Source organism: Thermobia domestica, chromosome 9, assembly GCF_964235325.1.
Source record: "Thermobia domestica chromosome 9, izTheDome1.hap1.1, whole genome shotgun sequence".
In the NCBI taxonomy this organism is placed as follows: Eukaryota; Metazoa; Arthropoda; class Insecta; order Zygentoma; family Lepismatidae; genus Thermobia; species Thermobia domestica.
The window spans coordinates 131,372,669-131,395,162 of NC_137462.1; the positions used below are offsets into that span (position 1 = coordinate 131,372,669).

The 22,494-nt window shown below is 33.4% G+C and overlaps 1 protein-coding gene across 1 annotated transcript in view; it reads left to right on the forward strand.

Moving 5' to 3' along the window:
* Positions 1-22,494, forward strand: part of LOC145661023 (uncharacterized) — a 100,482-nt gene that overhangs the window by 62,316 nt on the left and 15,672 nt on the right. The window lies entirely within an intron of this gene.

A 22,494-nucleotide genomic window follows, 5' to 3' on the forward strand; every position in this document is an offset into this window, starting at 1 on the left:
AAATGGTAAATGACAGAGCAAATTAGTAGTAGTACTGGAACAGTATTTCAAATTGTCTTCCATTATATATAAAACTTTTACTTACTTATTGTTCTTCCCAGGAGATCCTTAAAAAATATATTGTCAGTCAATTTAAGTGTGCTCATTCACTATTGTATATTGTTGTAAATAATACACATTAAAAGAGTATTAATGTATTTGAAGTACTAACATTTCATGGCAAAAATTTTAACATAATCTCTAATTTCCGTATAATTGGGAAATATTGTAAAATTATTATAGTTGTTTATATAAGACGCGATGACGAAAAAAGCTCTTTTCGGTGTGGCAAAATGAAATAGTTTTTTTCCTTAACCTGTATTTCCTTCTTACGGGAAAATGTACGTTCCAGTAATTTAAGATGCTGGATTAACTGATAAAAAATATTGCACTGCTATAACTTAAAATATAAATTACTACAAATCAAAACGTGATGAACACTATTGATATTAACGTAATAAGTTGATGTTAGAAAACAATAAATTGGTTATTTGCCAATCGTTTGGTATAATTTTACTGAAATTGTTGTCGTGTAGGTAAAGAATTTTGAACTTTAGTTCTAAAGCATATACCGCTAAGTTTAGAGGTGGAATAACACTAACACCTTCATCACCTAAACAATGTTGTGACTATATTTTATCATCCTAGAATGCATTATTTAGTAAAGCAATATCTTAATTTTTCATACTAAATAATAAGTCAATTAATGGGGTGAATTATCTATATGAAAGGTTAATATATCATTAATAGTAGCCAGATTTAAACTTATATACAAATGCACCATCTAATTGTCTTTGATGGATATTATCTCTTAGTTAATTTATTAGTTTTAAAAGAAATAAAATATCATTGTCCTAGGGTATGTTTTATGTCATACAGGTACAGTGTCTGTATTCCATACTAACTAATGTTGTGGAATAAAAACCTATGTATTCTTATGAGGAAGTGTACACTGTATAATTAAAATAGGAACATTTTATGCAGTATATAACATAAAAATACTACTCTTTATTACAAATTTAACGATTTTAAGTTATTATGTAAACACTTTTGTTTCTAAAAGTATGCACAATTAGTTTATTAGCATAACGTATACATTTATAATTCATATGTACTATCAAAGAATGTTTGAAATAAAAGAATTAAGTGTATGTATCTATTGTTAAAGATTGTTCCTTTTGTAAATATTATATTACAAGTATTATTCCTTGGATACTAATATAAAACTAAAGTCTCTGACATCCCAGCCACTGACCTCAATCTGTGGTTAAGCAGATGTCAATTGGTTGATTAATATATGGTCACTACATTGGTTTACTACTTTTCCCATTTTTCTTGACCAAAATTCACTTGGTTTCATGTTAAGGTGAAGAGGTAATTTTGAGTTTAACGTCCCTTTCAGCAGCGAGGCTATATGAGACGGGACCTACTGATTATCGTGGAATCCGAACCACATGAGCTCCCGTGATTTAGGTGATTTAACCTCCTAACCTACAACTTGTAATAATTTCATAGCTTCCAAGTTGATAAATAATTCATTAGAAATATATTTTTATGAAATGACTTATGGCCCACCCTCATTTCTACTATTACAAGTATTGGATATCAAATTCGAATTATAAGCAATGTACTGAATAATACAATTAACAAAAAAGAAAAAGAAAGAAAGAAAGAAAAACAAAAATTGAAGTCAAGTTGTACAATTATTATTTCATCATTATGAATAGTGAACAAAGTACTTCAATGTTATAAAACGATTATCAGAAAATTACTACTGTGACATCATCAACAAAGTTTTCGGTATTCATAACTGTATCTTTATGAAAATATGTACTTTCTTCGTGTCAATGATACTACCGAAATGTTTGCATCTGAAACATTGGCATTCAATTGTGAGATCGAGAAAGTGAGTACGAGTATTAACAATTGAAACCAAACGCATATAACAAAACAGTGCCAAAAAAAATCCATAAAGATTCTCACCTCACCCACCCGAAAGTCTTAAAGCGAAAGGGGAAGATGATAAGTAGCATTGACCCAAACAGAATGGAGGGCGTGTTACAGGAGAAAGTCCCATCATCGGTCACAATATAGGTTCCTGCATTGCATATTTGTGTATATAAAAGTCCAGAGCTTTTAGTGGTACGTTGTTTGGTATTGTTTTCCTGTATAGGAAGTGTTTTGTGCTAATCTCTCTCTCGCTTTTGTACAAAGATATAACAGCATGAAGACGAAGGTAAGCGATATACGTTGAAAGTACTCACTGTACTTTCTTTCTTGGTTGTAAATGATTGAGTCATTATCATAATAATTTTATCATAATAAATCAATCAATCATATACCTTAGGCAATAAATGCTATTGAAAAACCACGAAATTGTACAATAATGATGCAGGACAAGGTACATATATATCTTTGTTATGTTGTCTACATGCATATGACTGCGTGTTCACATTATATCATGCTTCCTCCCGCCTGTCAATTATTTCACTTTCTAGTCGGAAGTGGTTTTTCTATGTTGGTTTCTTTGGTAAGAAATTACTGGTTCAATTTCCACCAAAGACATTTATTACTTAATTTCGTTCTGAAGATGTAGGTGTTTTTTTTTCTTTTTTCAGTATATTTCTTCTTTCTGCAAACCTCTGCTACTTGAAAACACTTTGATCTCTAGAGATTATTCTTGGTTGTATAGATGAAGGAATTATAAATTCCTAGCGATGTTAATAGTGTTAATAGCGTAGATACTTTTCGCATAAATGAAACTCAGAAATCTTGATTATATTTTAGTTTTAATGTAGTTTGCGATTTCATCCTCCCAAAAGAGAACCCACTACTCTTTCGCGATTATGCACTAGGCTAAGTCAGACGGTGAAGGCAATAATGAATGAAGTGATGAAATGAAGAATGATAGAAAAACAAGAAAACCCAGAGAAAATCCACACTTAAGTTTTCAGTAAAGTGACAAATGTATTATTGAATCCTGCCAGAATTCGGACATAACCCTATCTATTTATTAACGTAATGATCTGAAGTAATAAAGAGATAAGTGCAATATATCTGATCACAAATACGAGTCCCACTCATATGGTTAATTAAACATTCCCAGTGGCGACAGAGTTGGACATGTAATAATAATAATAATAATAATAATAATAATAATAATAATAATAATAATAATAATAATAATAATAATAATAATAATAATAATTTCTACTCCTTAATTTAATTTCTAACTAATTACCATAACAAAATTTAAGAAATCAGATCTTGTAAGATTCATTGAATTTATACTTTCGTTGTAATAAATGAACAAAATAAGGTACAGCACCGTAATTTGAAACTTCTTTTCTGGAAGGACAAGCATTAATATCATTAATATTTGCTTGCATTTAGCTCAGCATAGAATATGCAATTGGGTTCCCTTGAAAAATATGAAATATTTCATTTGTCTCTCTCCTAAAATTTAAAACCTTAATAAATATTTTTATTACTTCTGAGGGTCCAGTTTGACGTTTTATTGAAGTAGGGTCCTGATTTTTTCATTTATGCATTATCTTAAGAAAAATAGTATATATTTTATTCAGTTGTGGTGGGGAGAGATGACAATGCTGCCGACGTCTCCCTTCTTCCTCCTCATCAATCAATCAACATTTTGTTGAAATGTTCGGAATCAGCAGCACCTTAAACTATTTTCAGTTCATTTGGAAATTTTGTAGTAGGCTTGTTCCATGCTTCACTGGTTAAATCGAGGAGACAATATTTTTCAAAAGTCAGTCTTAAATATATATATACAGGGCACTAATAGTACAATTTACTGAAATGGACTCAGATCGCACTTTCATTCTTTAAGAGTTTTTTTTTTTTTTTTTTAATGGTAAATCTATTCCATGCTTCATTCATATTTGTATTGGGTTATACGGAGCAAGAAAATGTTATCTTTAAATGGCGTGCAGTTTAAATGGGAGCAGTTGCTCCCTTCCCCAGCACGTTACGTCATTAGGTATTATAGAATGTAAGGAAAGATGGTACTAAACTTGAATGGGTAAACGGTGAAAGGGTTCAGATTAGCGCTTTAAGATGGAAGAAGAATTAATGTGTTGATAGGCAGTATCGTTCATTTGATTTTGATAAAAGCTGTGATTAATTAAAGTTTCTCTTAGTCAAAGGTAGAAAGTTATTTTCTTCACTCATGTTATTAAATAATTTTATCTAAAATGTTTTACCGTAAAATGTTTCCAAAGTGAGAGGATTTTATTGTTTCATTTTAAGAACTAGTGCTATACGTTGTTTGCAAGTCATCTTGGAATTTACGTGGTACCATACGTAGCAAAAGAAAATGAAAAAGTTTCATGTAAGTCGGGGTGATTTTTCAACCTGCTTAATTATCAATTTCCTCCCATTCTAATAAAAGTAATTCTTAAGCTTCAGGAAAAAAACAAAAAAACTCATGCAATATTTCGTGAGAATTTTAAATTGTTCAAGTAAGATATCCCAAAGTATCTTCTGAAAGTTCAATTTGAATTCATTCTCTTGACTGGTAATTTCTATCCTAAGGAATTCGGCTCTTAAATCGCAAACTGAGCACGCTATGTTTAATGAAAATTGGTGAACCTCGGAAAAATTTTAAAATGGGTAACCTCTTATCCTTCAATCCAAGTAACGGAAGTAAGTGTAAAAGCTCGATGAATATATATTTCATATCTTCCCAAAATCGAACATTTTCTTTCTAACGACAGGGATAATGAAAATTTGTTTTCCTATCATTTGTGTATGTTGAAAAACTTCCAAGTTGGGAATTAATTTAACCCCGTAACTATGGCTAACTTCAAACCCAAACAATGGAGAAAAACATTGAAGTAAAATATAATATGTTCCATATTGCATCATTATCAAAAGTTTTTAGAGAAGAATTTCATGGAAATATGTCTTGTTATCACATATTTAGGTATAAACTGTCAATTTACAATGGTATTTACCTTTCCCAATCTCTTATTCTTTAAGTATTTTAATCCTGGGAAATAAGGTTATTTCTTAGTGATCAAAGAATTGGGTAATTTATATATCTTTGAACAGACAGTAACGGTCAGAAATCATGTAGAGTTGAATGGTAGAAACTAGCTTGTGCTTATGCTAAATGGTTGCTACATTTAAACATTTATTTTAAAAATTGAGTGTTACTGACTAGGTTTTAAAGTGTGCACCGCATTACCTAATTTTACCTTAAATTTACGAGAATAAGGAATGTATAATGTTAAATATGCTTCAAGCGAATATCCTTAATAAACTCAATTGCTTAATAAAAATAAAAGCTTATTTGTTGGGTCTCTTAGCAAAGAAATTAAGTAAAAACATTTTATTGTATTTCCACTATTAAGGCGGACACACTTTTTAATAGAGCAAAACTATAGTACTTTAATACAGTAAAGTAGGGACTTTAAAATTACTTTAGATAAATTGAATCACTGATTGGAAAAAGGGAATAAGTGCATCAGACCTAAGTTTTCAATAACACTATAAAACCTTCTCGAGGCGTTGTTTGTATTTGTTTCAAAAGTGTATAATTGAATACTTGTAGCAAAACAACTAACAAACACTAAGACAACAAGAAGAATATTGTATTGCAGCACTATAATTGATTAGAAAAGCTTAAAAATGGAAAAAATATTCCCTTTTTCCAATCAATTAAAGTTGGACGCAATTGTAATTGTGTGTAACGTATGTAATGTGCAGTTTATGATAGAGAGCTATGAAAATGTACATGTTGAATGCAATGTTGTATGTTAATCTTGGATAAATGTATTCGAACTATCACACATGTTAGGTTTCTAACACTTTAATTGCCACCGTTCGTTTTTCTGTACAGCACATGTTATTCGTACAGCAACAAAAGTAATACAATAGACAACTGACGTTGTCACAGTAGAATGGGTTTACATAGGGTCCTGTCTGTCAGAATCTTCCTCTTCTACAGTTTCTTGGTCAGTGGTTTTCCATGAACAAATCATCCTATAAAACTGTTTGTATTGGTCAGGTATGTATTTGATGATTTCTGAAGAATCGTTGATCTTTATCTGATTGATCGAGACTTGCCAATCGTATGCCTTTGACGTTGGAAGTGGAACGTTTGTGACATTACTTTTGAGTAATCGAAAAATATCAGTTCTTAGCCCATTGATAAACTTCTGAGCTTACACATAACCTGGAGATTTTGTTTTGTAAACAATGTCTCTGTTTACTTAGTTGGAATTTCACTGTTTTGTCCACATTGCTACCTGAAGATTTCTTGTAAAACGGTTACCACGAATGTTTAAAATCTAAGATTTCTTCATTGACAACTTCGTAAACCTGAAATGGAGTATCAGTATTTCTTGCATTCGCAATCATGAGGTTATACTGCGCTGGTAAATAAATCCGATTGTGTCGTTTGAGTTCTGGTTTGATTAGAGCAAAATTTCGGTCACATAGTAAAAACTGTGACCTCTGACAGGCAAATATTGCTGTATAGTGTTGAACCGTTATGACACGGTTAGGCTGGAAAGCATCCATGTCATCGAAAGATTGCAGTTTTGACTACCACTTGTATCACTGAAAACATGTAAATCTGTAACTGATTGAGGCAAAAAGTTCTCTATAGATTATGCAATGCGAAAAGAAGGCGAAGTATCGTAACGCCAGCAGAGGGTTATGGTGGTTGTCTACTTACACACAGTCTCACAGTTGTGGTGGTGTTCTGTAGTGACTGGAAGAAGGAAATAAGAAACGAAGTTATTCCCTTTTTCTAATCAGCGAGAGATTTTGTCTTCTACATTGGTCATATAGAGTTGCCCAAACATTCCTATTTTCTAGTCAACGATGTAACTATCTTAAAGGAACACATCTGCTATCTCAGGTTAAAATCGCAAAAAAATGTACTTATTCCCTTTTTCCAATCAGTGGTTCAATTAGCAGGTGAATTTACAGGAGGTTTCGAGCATAATTAGTTTCGTTTATGGCTATTTGCTGAACTGTACAGAACATTATCACTTATTTCAAACGCTGTGAATAATAAGCAATATCTAGAAGAAAGTTGTGTGGTATCGGACAGCGGGTAGTATCGGACAATAGCAGTTTTCGTTATTTCCTGCTTAAGACGGCACCTATCAAGCATAGATTTAGTTGATCAGAATGAATTAGCCAAACCCACGCCATAATGGATTTGTCCGATGAACAGTATATCTCGTGCTCCAAGGTTTTTGTATTTTTGCGAGTAATCAGGTGCATGGAGATAGATTTGTGTTTCTGCAACTTGTCATAAAGTAAATGTATTGATATATTATTGCTATCACAGCATTTATTAGGGTATATATATATATATATATATATATATATATATATATATATATATATATATATATATATATATATATATATATATATATATAGTATAATTTGGGCATATAGTTGCATTTGTGTTGTTACAAGCCGGTAATTAGCCATTCATAAGTTGCAAGACTTTCGGCTGGTATCGGACAAAATGGAATCGGGTGGTATCGGACAAAACTTGACGTTTTTTAATGGTTTCTGGTTTTTCAAGAAACCACGTGGAAAATAGGTGGCAATTTGGATGAAGAAAATATGAAGTTTGCCATGGGCAAAGTTATTTCCAAAGAAGCACGTGCAGCCAGTGATAGATATGGTGTTCCTTAGAGTACTTAGGAGATCGTGTCGAAAAACTGTCGGAAGGGAAGGAGACAACAGCTAAGCCTCGCTGCTCGGATAAGAAAGGCACATTTAACAGAACGTGACCAAGAAGAAATACTATACAATCGTGTGAAGGCTTTGTATAGTTAACTAGTCTAATGCCACTAAGAATAATAGAATGTTTAAAACTAGTTTACAAAATTGCTGAAAAATTAACATTATAATCTGCGGGGAGTCTTTTGATAATTGGATTCAGCGCAATATATATAAGGATTTGGTCCATGAACAATGTGCAAATTTTGAAGGCAGACTGTTTTATCATTGTGATTTGTGTCAGAATAAAAAATAACAACTCTTGATGAGACTAAGAATTTTAAGATCTATTTTTACTTTTATTTTAGGCTGTATTACTAACCGTAATAAAACGGTATTTTGTGTGTAAGAACCCCTGTAAGCAAACAGCTAATATTTGCAATTCGTTCTGTTATTAAATTACCTCAAAAGATCAATTCTCTGTAGCTTTATGTTTGTCCGATACCACTCTCCACTTTTTAAGAACACTAATTTGTGTTACCTTTGATTTTTTACAAAAATATATATTACTAGTTTTTACCTGTCAAATCACCTTTAACGTGTTGTGTGTAAGATACCAAGGTATCATTTTGTGCATTAAGTAATTTGGTATAGGTATTTTTCAGTCTGAAAAACTAAAAAAAAAAAAAAAAAAAAAAAAAAAAAGCTGAGGTGTCCGATACCAGACAACCTTCCCCTACAACATAACTTATTAGTACTTACGAAATATTATAATATGAAATAATTAATTTTTGAAGGGGTTCTTGAATGTTGGTTAAATCACAACTCACAGAACTAACATATTGGTTTACAATAAAATATTTCTTCATGAAAAGGATAGAATATGAATTTTCTAAACATTGTAAAGGTACATTACGGTATTTTAATGTTTTCTGTATTGTGGTAATAGAAAGTTACGTTACAAAATTTTAATTTTTAATTTGTTTTAGTATTTTGTATAGAAAGTTATGTTATAAAATTTCAATATTTAATTTACTCTGGTATTTTGTATCTTAGTGCTAAAAAGTTCGGTTACAAAATCTTTGCATTTTTAAGATATAAAAATATATTTTACGCTACAATAAACTGATTTACTGTAGAAAACAATGACAAATTGGCACCTTGGAAATCTACAAATTAATTATAAAAATATATTTAACAATTTGCTCAAGTGGTACAGCTGAAGAAAATGCTATTTTAAGCTAGCAAAAATTTCAGTAAAGCATTGCATTCGGTACATTTTGTTTTTTAACATAGATGGGATGGATCATCTTTAGATGAGCCACCGCGGCCCCCATAGTACGATGTATTATCATCTTTTAAATAAGTATTTGAGATAAAGATGTTCTTTGTTTGCTTTCTGTTCCTAAGTAAATGAAGTAAATTTTTTTTAATTTTACATTCCGCAGATAATGCCTTTTAAACTAAAAGAGGCGAATCATTAATACAACTGAATAATTTTGAAACAACTGATGGAATGGCAATGTGGCAGAATGTGGGAGAACCTATGAACATGAGTTATCCCGACAAACTTACCTGGCCGAGAATCAAACGAATGATACCTTGCTCGTGAATTGAGAGCTCTACCACTTTATCTTTTGAATGTTTCCTAGCCGAGACGCTTACCTACATGATCTTCTATTTAACTTTTCTCCTTAAGCCAATACGCCAGAAACACAGAAATTTCGAGGACAGTTAAAAAAAGAGCATTGTGTTTGGATGTACCCAAAATCCCAAAATTGGCTTCGCCTCACGATTCAGCAGTGTAATGCCTCGGACCGCTCGACTACATCACACCGGCTCAATTATGAGTATTATACTTTCACTTAAGGGTGTGCTATTGATCGACGATACCCCCTTTTATACAAGTAGCTTTACCGTTGATGTCATAATACTATGTGAAATTAAAATGAAATGAAATTTTTGAGTTTTACGTCCCACGGTCATGCCGGTTGATGATGAGAGATGAATGAAATGGTGGAATGGAAAAAGTGGGAGGAAACGGGAGAACCCCGAGAAAACCCACGCACACGGTATTTGTCCACCGCAAAGTTCACTTGGCGTTAGCAGGGTTTGAACCCGGGACCCCAAGTACCAGAGATGAACGCTCTACCACTGAGCCACCGTGGCCTCCATAATAAGATGTATTATCATCTTTAGATGTATTAGAATTAGATGGATGATTATCTTTATTTATCACTAATCCTGTTTCGGAAGAAATTAGTCGAAGGAAAAGATGAATAGCATTTTCATGGCCAAAAATGCCATGATTAAAAATGGCATTTTTTTATGTCAAGGAAAATACATTAGAGAGCAGAGATGGGCATTTTTCTTAGCCCTCACTCATTACTCACCCTCAAAATATGATTGATACTCTCACCCTCACTCGCCCTCGTACTCAAATTTTACTCACGCCTTACCCACAGTCATACTCACCTTCAATCAACTATCTCACATTCACACTCACTCGATCTCACACTCAAATATTATTGATGCCTTTACCCTCACTGACACTCAACCTCAATCAACTCATTCACACTCACACTCAGTCATCCTCGCACTCAAATTATATTAATGCCTCACTCTCACTCACATTCTCTCGCACTCAAACATTATTGATGCACTCACCCTCACTCACACTTACAACGACTTATCAAAAAGATAGTCGTCAACCTGGTTCGTATGCTGAGATAAAAATTCGAAGTGGTAGTATTTCTTTGGCCTTAAAATATTAGCTTCGATATTTGAATACCATTAATCTCACCTTTTTAACAAGAATGACAAAATCTATAAACGATGTTAAACTGGTTTATTATTTGATATAACTTATAATATCCTTTTTTTAAAACTGTTGAGTACACAAACTCACTGACTAGGTAACCATAAAACAAGTCCATATCAACAACTATCCCATAATAATCACTTACATATATTAAAAACATTCTTCTTTTGTTAATATGAACTGAACATTCTACTAGGTATAGTGCATATGTATGAGTACTTTCTGCCCAAGGTACAGGTAAATATTACACAAACCAAAGTATTTTGTTGTATAAAATGTCGCTCGACAAAGGGACTGAATATAAAAGTCATGAGTAGGCTTGGCTTTTATCTTCAAGAACCACTGGTCCGTTTACATTAGTGTTGTTTACATTACATATGCCCATCATATTTTAATCGCACCTTGTATATCTATTCATTATATTTCACGTATACATATACATATATATAAATACATTCATAACAAATCTTTCATTTCATCAATAATTATCTTTAATTACATTAATTATATTTATTTCATTATTATCCATTATATTATTATTACATTTTCTTATTAAAAATATCGTCGCTTATTTAATTAATCGATGAAAGGTACGATTTCAAAGAATGTAAAGGACAAACGTGGGTTACAAATAATATTAATCTTTAAGGGCGCATTAAATAACAAATAAGTCAGATGTTGCATTTAAAGGTATACATCGTAGCACTAAGATGTTATAATAAAGAAGAATTTCATTCAAGGTAGTCGTTGAATAATTGATTTTATAGAATGGATCTTATTCTTAACATAATCTTTGACAATTAAGTTTTCAACACAAATCAATCTAATATAAATAATCTTTGCTTTTAATTAATTATAAATCGAATTATAATTCCTCATATATTAAAAACATTTGAAAATTATCATTGATTAATGAGAATTAAAGAGAATTAAATTGAATAAAAATCATTTGAAAATCAATTTTCCAGTCTACTTAAAACTCTATCTAAGCATTTCAAGTATTTTTAAGAATCGTTTTCATTATTGATATTAACACATAAACTTTAAAATGAAAATTTACAAGAAACTATAGTTAACATGAATTTAACCTAATTTCAGTAACGGTAATCAGGTTACATTCGAACTTGCATACGGTTCTAATAAAGTACACTGTACTGCGCTATCATGATTAGGTTCTATATTGTGTTGTACATGTCTTTCATCGTGATTCTGACTTTGGTATGAAGTCCCATCTCTTGATCTCCAATTACGTCTATCCACGTAGTTCGCTGCATTTCTGGAATTTCGCCATACATTACGTCGATTTTTAAATCTATTTTGACTATATGGTCTAACATACGAATTGCTACTATTAATTAGGTTAGGCGGATTCTCTACATAACCTTGCCTATTGTGCGCATTTTGATTGCTAGAGTATACTCGGCTTAGGTTAGGTCCTGTATTATTCACACTCCGAATATTTAAATTCCGAACAGGCACCAAATGATCTGAATTATTCTTATTTTTACCCATTCCTGATTGTGGGTTCATGGCATGGTATTGAGTTTCGTAGCATTGGACAAGCATCAATAAATGGCTGAAACTCATACACTGTGTGGAAAATAAGATCTGTTGCAGTTTAAATGGAAGCAAATTTCGAATCGATGCTATTATTCTCGATTCCGATTGCAAAGGATTAACGACCTTTAATTCGTTGTAGACATTTACAACAAACTCTACAAGAGATTTGTGCAATCGAGGATTGAAGTGTTGATTTCTAAGGGTGGCATCTCTATTTGCCAGCAAAAAGTCATTTTCATAATTAGCGATCAATGCCGCTTTGAATTCCTCATATGTACTAATGTGATCACGTATTGCCTTAAACCATAAGGAACAAGGTGGGAGTAATACATGGGGTATTAATTTCATATATTGGGATCGATCGATGCACATTATATTGCATTCGTCTTGGAATTTCTCTAAGAAAGAAGTAGCATTCTCATTACACTTACCACTGAATTTGCTCATAGCTCTAATTTCACTCATTTTAATACTTAATTTTACCTTCTTTTTCTCATTCCTTGTTCTTGTTGAGTGATAGTTCCTATCCGTGACGTGCTGTGTCGTGACACCATCTATGTTTCGCTCATCAGTACTCTTCGGACAACTTTCTTCTAGTATAATATCTTCATCAGACCCCGGCGAAGGCGAGTTCATCTCAGGTGATTGGGGCAACTCAAAGCGATCACTACCCAAGTTATTTCGGTAAATGTTGTCTTTAGCCTGTAACGTTCTAATCTCTTCCTGAATAGTAGCTAACAACTGTGTATTTACACGTATGTTATTAGAGTTGTTGCTAACCTGGATCTTTTGCTGCTTAAGGGAAGATTCTATTACTTCTAAATCTTTTTTTACAGCACAGATTTCTTGATTTTGGTGATTGTGCTTTTCCTGACAATCATCGGATATCCTTTTTAACTTTTCCTCGAACTGTGAGGATATGTCGTTCACCACCTGGACAATTGTCTGTTTCGTTTCATCTGATTTCTGTTCTATCCGTCTACTTAATTCTTCATATTGCTTGTTAGCTTGGTCAAACTTCTGTTCCATTTCGTCAAACTTCTGTTCCATTCGTCTGCTTAATTCTTCATTTTGCTTGTTAGCTTCGTCAAACTTCAGTTCTATCTTCTGTTCCATGGTCTTGTTAGATTCGTTGAATTTCTGTTCCATGGTCTGCTTTAATTCTTCATTTTGTTTGTTAGCTTCGTTGAACTTCTGTTCCATGGTCTGCTTTAATTCTTCATTTCGCTTGTTAGCTTCGTCAGACTTTTGATCTATGGTCTGCTTTAATTCTTCATTTTGCTTCTTTATCTCGGTAGACATCTGCATTAATTGTCGCTGTAAAGCTAACAAGATATCTTCCGATGACAAACCTGGTGTTACACTAGTTTCACCTTGGTCACTAGTATTTTATTCATGCTGCCTTGTTTCGTTGTCCATTTTTCTTATGATTACTTTACCACTTCGCAATATGGTTAAGTTCGTATTCATTAACTGTAGTAAAAGTAAATTCAACCTTACTCTTCTTCTTCGGGAACTGAATTTACAAAGTCCCGGGTGAGGTAAACCAAATTTTTACAACGACTTATCAAAAAGATAGTCGTCAACCTGGTTCGTATGCTGAGATAAAAATTCGAAGTGGTAGTATTTCTTTGGCCTTAAAATATTAGCTTCGATATTTGAATACCATTAATCTCACCTTTTTAACAAGAATGACAAAATCTATAAACGATGTTAAACTGGTTTATTATTTGATATAACTTATAATATCCTTTTTTTAAAACTGTTGAGTACACAAACTCACTGACTAGGTAACCATAAAACAAGTCCATATCAACAACTATCCCATAATAATCACTTACATATATTAAAAACATTCTTCTTTTGTTAATATGAACTGAACATTCTACTAGGTATAGTGCATATGTATGAGTACTTTCTGCCCAAGGTACAGGTAAATATTACACAAACCAAAGTATTTTGTTGTACACTCAATAGACTCTCCCTTACACTCACTTTCACTCACACTCACCCTCAATCAATTTTCTGACACTCAGATTCACATTCACTAGCCCTCACCTTTATCTACCGAAGTGAGAGTGAGTGAAGTTGTCCATCTACATTCGAGAGGAATCGTAGTGCATGAAATATTCTCAATGTAAGGCAAAGGATCTGCCAATATCAGTAAACATTCATGATGATGGCGACAATGTTTGTTGCACGTATTGTGGATACTTCAATGATTTCATGTTTATACCGTTAGAAGAACCAGACAATTGAATCACTTATGCTACTATTAACACTGAAATAAAATTCTCTGAGTGAGCATGGAATATTACGTGGACAGTATATTCGTCGTAAAGTTGTCATGTTTCCCATTCTTGATACACATTGTTCCCTTTAAGGATTTAGTATGTGCATTTCCTTCCTGAATACAAATGGAAACATTTGGCACGCAGCAGCGTTTGATGACAAGCAAATTTCCATCATAACCTACCGCACAGTATTGTCAGTTTCATGCTTTCTCTTACTATATATATCCTTGAAGAAAACAATTTAAAAGGATCTCATATGGAAGATCTTCATTATTTCCAATATGGTAAAAGTGAATGAGCCACTATCCAATTTTTCTGACAATAATAACATGAAAAATTTTCTGTCAATAATTAAGGTCAAATATGAAAGCGTATGTATCCTAATAATAAAGGAAAAACATTTCAGGCAGTGCGTCACACTAATTCTAATCGTAAACAATCACGCTTAATAACGGTCGTTACCTGCGCTATCACTAGTCTATCTAATGCTAATAGATGTCTCTACTTGCGCTACAAATTGCCTGCCTGGTGCTAATAAATGTTGCTACCTGCGCTATTGCTTGCCTATCTAATGCTAATAGATGTTGCTACTTGCACTACTACTTGCCTGTCTGAAGCTAATAGATGTCGCTACCTTCACTATAAGTTGCCTATCTAATACTAATAGATGTCGCTACTTGCGCTATCACTTGCCTATCTAATACAAAGAGGTGTCACTACCTGCGCTATCACTTGTCTATCTAATACAAAGAGATGCCGCTACCTGCGCTACCACTTGCCTATTTAATGCTAGTAGATGTCGCTACCTGCGCTATCATTTGCGTATCTAATGCTAATAGATGTCGCTACTTGTGCTATCGTTTCCTTGCCTGGCGCAAGTAGATTTCATTTACTGCGTTATCACTTACACGTCTGACACTAAAATAGATGTTCGCTGAGCTAGCACTTGCCTGTCTGAGACTAAAATAGATGACGCTGCCTGCGCTATAGATTAATAAACTGTGTAGTCAATTTAGCGATTTAAAGCTCGACTTACAAGTAAAGACTTTTGCTTCTGGACATATATAGTGATGTTAATTTTAGTCTCCTAGTAGTGTAGTTCTTAAAAAGAACACTAGTATTAGATTGCAAAAGAAAGGTAGACGTAATGAATTAATGAGAAAAACAAATCTTTAAATACCTGTCTGACTACAACATTTATATTGGTATTCTTTAGTTTTAATTGCTACAATATTGGTTCAGCAAAACAAATGCTTACATCAAAAAATTTTACAACGTATATGTAATATTGACTAAAGTAAAGAACTGTTCATTAAACTTCCAAGTTATGTTATGGATAAGTAGAGACGCAAGGGCTGGAAGAATAAAGGCTTTTACAGAAAAAAAAATCCTCTGCTTTTTTGCGTGGAATATTTTGGGCTTTTAAAAAATATCTAAATGGAGTGAGAACATAACGTTCCTTTGTGTGTTCCTACTATGATGTAAGGCAACATTTAATTATTGAATCTGAAGAGAAAATCCTGGGGGGAAAAATTAAGAATGAAAGGAAATCGGTCTTTAGATAGGAAAGAAAAAAGTGCAAATCGGTGGACGCCACGGGTGTTCATCAGGTTCAGACTCACCCTCCTCCCAAAACTTCCTAACTCAACATACACTTATACACTTTGTCAATAAAACAATACTTGTTTAACAAGGAAATGATTGATGTAGTATGAAAATTTAATCTTACATTTCACTTGTACTCTTTCTCTTATAAAAACAATCTTTTAGCAATTTCTTTTTTCTGAAAATATAGGAGGAAGTATTTTATAATTATTTATCGCGTTTTCGGGTGGAGAATAATATCCGTTCAATACTTTATAGACGTAGTGGCTAGTAATATTGGACTCCCCTCCACAAAGTTTGGTCTCTCTCAACAAAAAATTATTGATGTCCATCTAATGGACGCAATGGAATTTCTAGTTCCAACGAATTATTTATAGGACTATTAGCTTAAAATTTAATGACAAAATGCTTTAGTAAACAGTGTAGTACAATTTGTAAAAACGTTGTTATTATAATGGGAAAAAGCATCTCATTTAAAATGTATGAATAAATTAATTCTTGATTATAATAATATATAACACTTATTGAAGCCTCTTAAATGTGAGCAGAAAAACAAAACACTATCCAAAAGTTTCTTATTTTTAAAAATTCTACACAGAATACCAGTTAAGAAAATAAGAAATTCTGAGGATATTCGTACTAAATAAACATGGTACCCAAAATAGCCGTTTAAGGCTTTAATTTTGTAAACTAAATTCTCTAAAGCTGAGGATAAAATGTTTCCCGAATAAGGAACGAGATGTACGCAATATACTTATATCTAATTCTACCCTGTCAGATTGATTTAGGCAACCAATAAAACACGTATTTAAATAAGATATTACGGTACTTGATGAAATGGTTAGACAACCAAAACGATACTTTGAATGTGGTGGTTGCATAAGTTACAATTGCTGACAACGAGCGCAATGCCACTTTGAAAACAAATCAATACAATCAAGTCTGGATTGAACATAGAAGTCACAAGTACTGAATGTTGTAGACGCACTTTCTTAATTGAATGGGTGAGTTGAAAAAGGTAGGCTACATATTCCAAAAATATCACAAATTAAACTGAGATAGCCATTTTTTTCTTTGGACGTATCTACATCCATAGAGCAAGAAAAGAAACATATTTCACTATTGCAAATGAGCTTGCCAAAAATATGTAGATGCGATTGAGTTGAAAAAGGAACATATTCCAGGAATATGTCCCTTCTTCAACTCACAGCCGTGCTAGTGTCGGCTGCACTCGCCACAGCTCTAGTGCTCAGTTATGTGTTATGACTTAACAGGTGAGCTGTTGTTTAAGGTCATGTTGGTTATGTTTAGAGTGGAAAGTGAAGATCATAGCGAAAAGTAGTGTAGTGAAGTTAATTAGTGTTTCTTTGCTTTAACCTAGTAACAATGTCCGAAACAGACAGTGACAGTGGTGAACCAAGCCTTAAAAAGGTAGACTTAACAAAGAAAAACGTGTACGGAAGATGGAAAAGTTAGCAAGGCGTCGAGGTGAGAAGTTTGTAACTTCAGCAGGCGTTCTTGTTCCAGCCAAAACAACCGGCCCAAGCTGTGAGAAAATCCATGGATATTTTCTCTATTGAGGAAAAGGAGAACATGATTAAATCCCTATATAATGGCAGACCTAAGTACAAGCAGGACATATTATTAGTGAGCCTAATTGAGAGGCATGAGATTGCAAGGCTCAGACCATCAAATCAAAACCCAAAGCAATACGAGTTCTCATTCAAATAATTTGCCATGAAAGGGACAAGCAGAGTTGAAGTATGTCGTAATGCGTACATAAGCCTTCATGCGGTGTCACACAAAGTTGTTATTAGGTTGACAAAGATTTTGGCTTCTTGGAAATTTCCTATTGACATGAGAGGTAAACACGAACACCGTTCTAATGCTATTCCAGCCTCACATCTAGTTAAAATACATGAACATATTGGTTAATTTCATAAATATATTGCACATTATACGTCTACATCAGTCATATATCTCGATGCTCAGCCTAATGTGGCAAAAATGCATGAACTTTTCATAGAAAAATTTCCTGACTTGAAGAATGTAATTAAGTATGAGTTTTATTTAGAATATTTCAAGAAAAACTTTGGTCACCGATTTGGCAGACCTCAGGTCGGTGTCTACAGTACCTGTGAAGACCTAAAGATCAAAATTAAATCAAACACGCTTAATGACAATGAAAAACATGTAAATTTTATATTCAGTATTTTCTATTTTGTGAATTAGTTTAGACTATTTTCATTTTACCTGAACTTATCTATTCTAACTACAGTCTGAATATAACACGAAACTTAATAATACAATCTAACCTAAGTATTACTATCTTTATAACAGACATGTTTTATGGTAGGTTATGACATTGGGCCGTGTATGTAACAAAAAAAGACTGATTTGCAATGGCAAAGTAAAATAAATCGTTTTAATATTATTATCTCAGCACTTTTTCGCAGCTCGGTGTGTTTTAATCACATAAAAAAAATTACTAATGATGGCCAAACTGAAAGGGAACATGTTTTTATAATGTTTTTCGATCAATTCTTTTGTTTTTCAGCTGCTTATCCGCTAGATCAAGATGATTGACGATTGTCTACTCTGAAAAATTCAACAATGACCATTGTTTTTAGGAAAACATTGTTATTTTTGTCAATATATGTAGCTAACAGTTATGAAATACATTTGTTTGCCTTTATATAAAGATTGAATAATATTACTCACTTATTTCTGAAACCTGTTTAACACAATCCGCTAATTGGGATAAAGTATTGTGCATTTAAAAACATTGAGTTGAAAAAGGAACATATTCCTAAACATTTTTACACAATTATATGGTACATATTAAAAAATTATGTACAGGTACCATGTGCAATAGGTTTGCTACACTAAACGACACAAATTGACAATAGTAAATGTTTTGGTAGAACAATTAGTTTTCTCACAAAACAGTTTTTCTTAGTTTTCCGAAAGTTTATACTTTTGGAATGTGTACCTTTTTCAACTCACCGATTCAATTGTAGAATAACTAAAAGAAAACGAAAATAGTACTTGCACATTAAAATCATAAAAAGCTAAATTATTGAAAATTTTTAATTCCCCCCCCCCCAAATTTGTCTTTTTGTGAGAAAAATGGGAAAATACCCATGAAAAAAGCCGTTTTTTCATCTCTTTGCAGAAGTATATAGGACGACTATGCCCGTCTATCTGTCAATAGATGTCTGGGAAAAATGGTAAAAGATAAAGAGAACTGTTTTCCGGAATCTATTCAGAGTTCTAAGAACAGGTATTATCTCATTCATTAACCCTCTATTCAAACCAGAATTGATAAAAATTAACCATCCCCGGTTTCAGCTATCATCGCCATAAAATAAAAACGGCAAGAGATGAGGAGAAGCGGTCATTTTGGAATCGATTTAGCGTCCTAAGGATAGGTTTCACTTACTCTATCTATTAGCTTTCCGTTCAAACTTAAACTGGTGGAAATTATTAATTGTCGGATTCAACGTCGATTTTCATTGAACAAACGCGGTAATATACTGTATACAAACACGCAATTTTTGGGAATCTATTTGACATCTGAGAGATAGCGACAATTTAAAAAAAAATCTATACAGTATCCCAAGAGTAGGTTCCATCTCATACGTAACCCTCTATATGTTAATCATTTTCGGCTTCAATGTTGATCACATTAACATAAACGCAGTAATTAATAGAGACAAGCTGTCTGAACCGGGCCGCGGTGGCTCAGTGGTAGAGCGTTCACCTCTGGTGCTAGGGGTCTCGGGTTCAAACCCTGCTCCCACCAAGTGAAATTTGTGGTGGACAAACACCGTGTGCGTGGGTTTTCTCGGGGTTCTCCCGTTTCCTCCCACTTTCTTCATTCCACCATTTCATTCATCTCTCATCATCACCGTCTCCTTTAGCCTAACCGGCATAACTGTGGGACGTAAAACTCAAAAATTTCATTTCATTTCATTTCAAGCTGTCTGAACGAAAGATACTATCTTCATCTGCATATCTATACAAAACCATAAATGGTACAAATTTACTATTACTTCTAGTAATACTATGGATTTCTATAGAACAAAAACGTTCTTTTCCAATCGAGAGATAGCGAGAAGCAGTTCTTTTCCAATCGCTAAAGCGTTTGAAGAATATATTCCATCTTGGAATATATACCTCTAGTGAAATCGAAAGTTGTAGAAATCTACTCCACTTCCGATTTGAATACTAATGTTTATATAAGGAAAATATAGTAAGAGATAGTAAGAAATGACTTTTTAATATGGTTGTAATGCCCCCAAAAGTAAGCTCCATTTCTGAACTTATTCCTGTATTACATCTGGAGGTTAAAGATCTTCTACGACAACTTTAAATGTTGAGTCCGCATCGTTTTGGAAGTCTATCATAGTATCACAATGTGAAACGAAAAAAAAAATTGCTACAAACTTTTATCATGTAAGTTGTTTTGGAAAACGTACGAGAGAAACGATAAATGAGGAAAATGTTTGAAAACGTTGTATTATAAGTAGGTTTTCTTTTTTAGTGATACAGAGCCGTTTGACCGACACACACACACTCTCTCTCTCTCTCTCTCTCTCTCTCTCTCTCTCTCGCTTTCTCTTCCAAGTCGCAGAGAACCGCACTCAACTCAGGTAATTTACTAACATTTTAGAGGAAAGAAATTACATAGGCAAGGATCCACTTTTCCTGGTGACAATTGCTCCACAAGATGTATCGGTAGCAGCAGCAAAAATATAATTATTGTTGCAATTATTGCGTCATCATTCAGAGGTCAGTTGTTGCAAATTCAAGATTTCCATGCATTTCGATTTCCTGCTTATCTATTCATCTTGAGCTCTCCGAATAACTTTTTTCTTTCTTTTTTTAATTTTACTTAATTTAGACGTTTCCAGTTTTCGTTAAAAAAATCACAAACACAAACGGAGCTACAGTAGTTAAATTGGAGCACACAGCTTCAAATGTGAATGTTCAAGTGAATACACACCCAGTCGTTAATCGCACCATATTATTTTTTGGAGGAAAATTAGTGTCTGCGGGCGCATAAATAAAAGTTCTAACTTCAATGATACAGTATGCAATTCAGGTTACGACCCTAATTTAAACTAAAGGATACGGTAACAACTCTTTCAACTATGATGTCGGAATCTCGGGACATAGTTATAGCAGACAATTTCCAATATGATATTCACCGATTTTTCTCGTGTTTTGTCAAACAATCATATTCTGCTCCTTCTTCCATAATCATTCACTTACGTTCATTATAGGCCTTCTTTGCTTTAATACGTTATGCTGAATCATTTTCAAACTAAATCAGAGCACTGTCAGATATCCAAAGACTGAGAAAGGGGTTAAGCACTAATTAAAGAAAGAGAGGGAGAAAAAACTGAGCAGTTCTTTGCAGGGTACTAAATGATTGTGTGGAAGTAGGGACACATATTTTCTCAAACTTCGGCACATAACACTGTAGGGGGTAATGCAATCAGCACCACGCTCCGAGGTTTGTCATGTATCGCTTTACAAAAGGATAGATAATCAAGAGCCACGCTGGAACAAGGATGGACTTGGAAATAAATCCAACCTCTACAGGGGATCAGGCCGGTAGCCAACCCAAAAATGTAGGGGGGGCGGCAGAAGTTAGGGGGGCCCGATCCAACCTTATTGTAGTTCATCACCATATAATACTTCATTTGCAAACCTACCGTGAACATTTTAGGTGGGACCAACAAAAATTTAGTGGGGCTCGGCCCCCCCTTAGCCCCCCCTGGATACGGACCTGCAGGGGATGAAAAAAGTCCTCTATATCCTTTCTTTTTATAAGTATATGTCTAACTAACTTTGCTGCTGCAGCTGTAAATGAAAATATTGACAGCATGTAAATATGACAAATTCAAAGAAGTAGAACGTGTAGTTTTATCTGCCTCTTTGGAACGCAGAAAAGGTTTATTAAAAATACACTGTTAGTACGTGAATAGGTACTACATATCTTATGAGTGACTGTATTCCTTTTATAGAGTATCTGTTGCTGCGTTTACGTATTGAGGGTATAGACAAGGGGAAATTCAGGGACGTTTTGCATTACTTTAAGTGTTGTTAGATTACAGGAGCAGTGGAAGTCAATAGACATCGTTCATTTCTCTTTTCTTATTATATGATTTTTTTAGGTTATTTGAAGAACGAAATGAAACCCCCCCCTCAAAAAATGTCATACAAAGCAATTTAGTTCAACATTGGAATATTTTATATTGTCATTCCGTAGAGAAACAAAACACTACAGTAGAGAGGAATTAACGTTAATTACTTTTTAAATCTTCTTTAATATTGAATTTCTTTTAATTTACGCGAGTGTTAGCGAGGTTTTTACCATTCCATTTGATTTGTGTTTGTCAAATCAGTTACACGGTACAACCAAGGGCGCCGATTTCTCTATAAATTTGGGGG